Below are 5,270 nucleotides of genomic sequence, written 5' to 3' on the forward strand. Positions count from 1 at the left end.
TCTAATTTGTTTCCAGAGTTGAACATCACAGGCTCACTTGTATAGGTTGAAAATCCTGATATTCTAACTCATTGCACTCCTCCTGCCCTCAACACATGCACCATTTTCTCATGATTGAGAACATCAGATTTATATGATGATGAAGAGAATCATGGGTAAGAATGGAATACCCCACTGCTGAAGCAGATCTAGGTCTGAGTTTCTCAACCTTTGCACTATTTAGGTTTGGTAACTATTGTTGGGGAGTGGGGCGGTGATGTACATTGTAGGCTGTTGACTATCATCCCTAGCTTCTACCCACTAGAAGCCAATTGCATTTCTTTCCAACCTCCTCCCCCCCACCCCCCTCACAAACTGGGCCTACCATTAAATGTCTCCAGACATTGCCAAGTGTCCCCTAGCGGGCAAAATCACTTCTGGCTGAGAACCACAGATCTAGGCAATAAACTAAAGCAGGACCTAGCAATGATTCAGGGATGGATCTAGCTGGATAGAATTAGATATCCTTAAATGCAAACTGGAATGCATAAAGGCTTATCTGGGGCTTTACTTCTTATCCAAAGAAGTCACAGAACTATTTGGGATTTTTTCTGGTTATCTGTTGCTGCATTAAAAAAAAAAATGTAAAGAATAGTGGCTTAGAATAGTGACAACATTAATTTTATTCATAAATCTGCAATTTTGCCAGGGCTAAAGGAGAGAGGTGGTTTTTGCTCTACTGGGGTGGCACAAAAACTGGGGGCTAGAATCATCTGAAAACTCACTCACAACTCTGCTGGCTGATGGCTGGCTGTCAACAGGGCCTTCAGCAGGAGCTATGGCTGAAAGACCTACACGTGGCCTTTTCATGTGGCTGCTTGGCTTTCTCACAGCATGGTGGCTGGATTCCAAGGGCAAGTGTCTCGAGAGAACCACGCAGAAGCTGTTTTGCATTTTATGAGTTGGTCTTGGAAGTCACATAACATCACTTCCATTGTGGTCAAAAGTCTGCCCAGATTCAAGAAGAGGAAACATAAACCCCATTTTTTGGCGAAGAGATGTCCATGTCACTTTATAGGAAGAGCACATAAGACGGTATGTATTGCCATAGTCATCTTTGGAAAATACAAACTGCCACAAATTTGAAATGGCAAATCATTTAGAATTGGTTATCTGGAGTCTATGACACTGTTATCTAAGGATTTTCCTAAGGACCACATATATCAATAAGCTGGTTACTAATTGTTTTAAATGCCAATATCTGGACCTCTCTCTCAAGGATTCTCATTTGGCAGATCAGATTTAGGCATCTGGTGTCTGGTTTTTCGAGAAGTCCTCAAAATAATTCTTATGCGTGTTAAGAATGTTCTTTGTTTATACAGATGCTTTAATCATTTACACATTTCCATTACACATTTACACATTTTCTTCTCTGAAACAAAGTGGTGATGCTTTGAGGAGAGAGAGAGCTTTGAGGAATGTAAGTCTCCAGAAGAATCACTTCAGACATGCCTTTGGGTTTGTAATATGCACATGTTACTTGTCAAGAGACACTTTGAAAGTAGTGTTGTTGATTGGAGTTTTGTGGACATTTGATTTTAGTTTCCACACATGTCAAAATGGAAAAAAAAAAAAAAAGGAAAGAGATTACATTATAGTCACAATCAAGAAATCTGTTTTTTTTTTAAGTCTAGTTTTATGATCAAATTTTATATGCTTTTATGTTAGGCATCAAAAGAAAAAGCAACATTTATAATGATGTAGTTGAACTTGTGTCATAAGGAAGGATTCTTTGTAGAAACTTGACATGATAATGTATATGGTGATGGGAATTCCATTTTCAAGGAACCTCATGAAATATGTGGGAAATAAATGCTAGTAGAAGACATTTCCCTGAACTTTGCTGATCAAGCAACTTCAATGACCTAAAATATACTTGAGAAAGCAGCATGTAAAAAAAGCCTCTGTGCAATCAAAATAGAATACAAAAGTTTATACTTTACTTGGTTTACATGCTATTAACTTGCATGAAAGTCTGATAGCAAGGTTCCCACCTTACAGCAAAGGAAAAACATCACGTTAGAATGCGTCAGAAGTGAATGACTACAATCTGGCACAATGAGAAGTAGAACTGAGGCAACAACAAAAATTTAATTATTTCAAAGCAGAGTAGTTTTTCAGAGTATAGGAAACCCACTTTTGGGGCGCCTGGGTGGCGCAGTCGGTTAAGCGTCCGACTTCAGCCAGGTCACGATCTCGCGGTCCGTGAGTTCGAGCCCCGCGTCAGGCTCTGGGCTGATGGCTCGGAGCCTGGAGCCTGTTTCCGATTCTGTGTCTCCCTCTCTCTCTGCCCCTCCCCCGTTCATGCTCTGTCTCTCTCTGTCCCAAAAATAAATAAAAAACGTTGAAAAAATTAAAAAAAAAAAAAAAAAAAAAGAAACCCACTTTTATATCTCACTCTTTTTAAGGGCACCATTCTAGTACAGAGGTCCAGCAACTATTTTTTCATCATAGTAAGTCCGATTTTTTGAAAAGCTTAACTGATATTAAATATATTCTGTTTAAGAGATCAGGAAAATATTTAACAATTTGAGAAAAAAATTTCTTCTAAGTGATTAAAATTAAATAAGCTTTGGTGATTTAGTAGATGAACTTCCATTATGTATAAAATTATTTTTTGTAGATTGCCTCATTTGTAGAAGGTGCTAGATAATAAGTGTTTCCTTATTGACATGCAAATAATTCATTCTATTAAGATTTTTCTTAATTTTTTTTACAAAAATAAAAGCTTAGGTGTGACATAAAATGTAATATGGCACTCTAAATCTAATAAACTGTATCAACATTTCAGAGTTATATTCATATCAGCAAATGCTAATAAGCTGGGAAGCAACACAAGAACCAAAGGAGTCATCTAATCTACCACCAAGTCCTATTGAATTTTGTTCCAGAATTCCTTTCAGATATATTCACTTCTCTGACTCCACTGCCACCAGCCTTGTCCATGTCACATCATTTCTCCCACCTACGTTTCCTCAATAGGCTTCTTTCTCCCATTTCTCTTGGCTGCCCCCAATCCCTTCTCCATGCAGCCATCAGATCAAATCAGTTCCTTTTCCAGTCTATTACTGTGAGTTTCCATTCTATTTCAAATAAAACTAAAGCCCTTAGCTTCTCCTTCACCATCCTGAATGATGGACTTTCGTCTTACTTCTCCACATCTCACGAAAGTCCCCTTTGCTCACTCTGCTCTAGATCCTTTGGCCCTCACTAAGTGTTTTGGCCTTTGTATAGACAATTCCTTATGCCTTTTCTCTATATTCTTGGCAGAGCTGGCTCCTTATTCCTCAGGTGTCAGTTTGAGTATTGCCCCCTCCAAGAGGCCTTTCTTGATTATGCTACCTAATGCAGGTCTGTCTTTCCTCACCGTTATTCTTTATTACAGTACAGTGTGTTTAAGTTCTTTTGTAGTTTGTATCATAATGCATTTTGTTTACGTATTTATTTTGTTTCCCTCACAAGCCTCATGATGGCAAATACCAGTCTGTTTTATTAAACATTGATAATGGCGAATACCTGGCACATAGTAGGTGTGTAATAAATATTTTTTGAAATAATAAATAAGTGAATAGTGGCCTATAAATAAATCAAGAGCTAAATGCTTGGAATTTATAATGGCAGGTGAGTATGCTAATAAACTTTTCTGCATCTTTAAGAAAAATTGAGGTGATTCATAGATGTTCTATCAATATGGATTTTGAGATGAGAAGTTTGTAGAGTTCATAACTAATTTCTCACTGTGATATTATAGATTGTATTGATTCCCTTCTCCAAACATGACTTTTTCATAATACAAGTAGGGTGTTAGAAATGTTTGGCCTGATTCAATCAAGTGTTTCTTCAGAGGAGAATAAAAGGAGTGAGGTTATGGATATGGAGATACAAAGCTGGGAATTATTAATTCTGTATCCCATTTACCCTCAAGCACAATTAAGAGATTACACCTGTCATGAATGTTCTCTATGGAATTTGCAGAGTTTAGCATATACATTATATTCAGTAATGGTTCAATAAACATGAGTTTAATTGAATTTACCTTGTAAAGTTGGAAATGAGATACATTTATCTTTGTTCAGGCTTCTAGATTTACTCCATGGCATCCAATTAATGATAATTTTAATATAGATTATGACAAAAAAGATGTTGGTTTCTTACATTCAAAAGTGGTGCATGCTTCTTGAAGCCGGATACCATGACTTAATTTTTTTTCCATTTTCAAGATGGGCCTAGGAATGGAGGTGGTACACAATAAAAACAGAAATAAATTATATTTTTTGAAGGAATGGAAATATTTCAGACCACCTAGGGGATCTAGTTTAAATTACTTTTGTGTACCAAATAGATTGAGAAGCAGATATAATAATGTAGGCTTCTAATGCAAATACGCAAAAGTGAACAAACATGCTGAAATAGATCTCTTTACACTTATGTAGAAATATGTGATGATACAGGCAACAATTTTATTATTAAAGGAATGCACAGTAGGTCTTATGTAAAATAATAAAAAAGAAACCTTTAGGTGGCGGCCAAGAGCTATGATTATGAATTCCTTAGGCTGCTTTTATGAGAATTTATGATCTTGTTTGAAAGTGGTCATGTTAAACAGACTATTTAAACCACAGTAATTGAGTGCAAAGCAAATACAAGAAACAAAATTAGGTCTTCAAAGAAATGGATTTGAGTGTTAATATCATTAATCAAATCCTGATTTTGATTAAACAATGGGTATTCTGATTATGAATATTCGTTAAGAAGCCAGATCTGGGAAGAGAATTTTATTGGAATTCAGTCATGGGATTAATTACTCTTGGCAGTTAAATAATTATTTTAATTTTGAAACAAATCATCTTTAAAACAAAATGGTAGCATTTTAAGAACTCACAGAGTGTAATAAAGATGTCAAAACTGTCCAGATGCTATTGTGCAATTGGAAACTCCACTCAAAATTGACACAATGCCCCAGAAAAAAAGGTCAATGATCTAACTCATTCTTGCAACATCTGCCAGAAGCTATGGCTTCTTGGAGTACTGTGTTCTTTTTCTCTTGCATTACTCTCTCAAATGAAAGTTGATGATCAAATCCATCATATACCTCTTTGAATTCTAGGAAAAAAGGGGGGAAATAAAAATAATTTTAAAGTGTTATGATTTTTTGATGGTATGCACTAGGTTTTCCTCTCTGTTTGTTCTTTTTATCAATATGCTTTAATCTACCAGAGGAAACAAATTTA

General features: G+C 36.1%; 1 long non-coding RNA gene across 1 annotated transcript; it reads right to left on the bottom strand.

Annotated features, from left to right (window-relative positions):
- Positions 1-1,345: 1,345 nt before the first annotated feature.
- On the bottom strand, positions 1,346-5,014 carry LOC131508410 (uncharacterized). Its single transcript, XR_009260003.1, has 3 exons — positions 4,922-5,014; positions 4,195-4,265; positions 1,346-1,532 (listed from the first exon to the last, which is right to left on the bottom strand). It is a non-coding gene; the product is annotated as an uncharacterized LOC131508410 (long non-coding RNA).
- Between the last annotated feature and the right edge of the window lie 256 nt (positions 5,015-5,270).

Source organism: Neofelis nebulosa, chromosome 4, assembly GCF_028018385.1.
Source record: "Neofelis nebulosa isolate mNeoNeb1 chromosome 4, mNeoNeb1.pri, whole genome shotgun sequence".
Classification (NCBI taxonomy): Eukaryota; Metazoa; Chordata; class Mammalia; order Carnivora; family Felidae; genus Neofelis; species Neofelis nebulosa.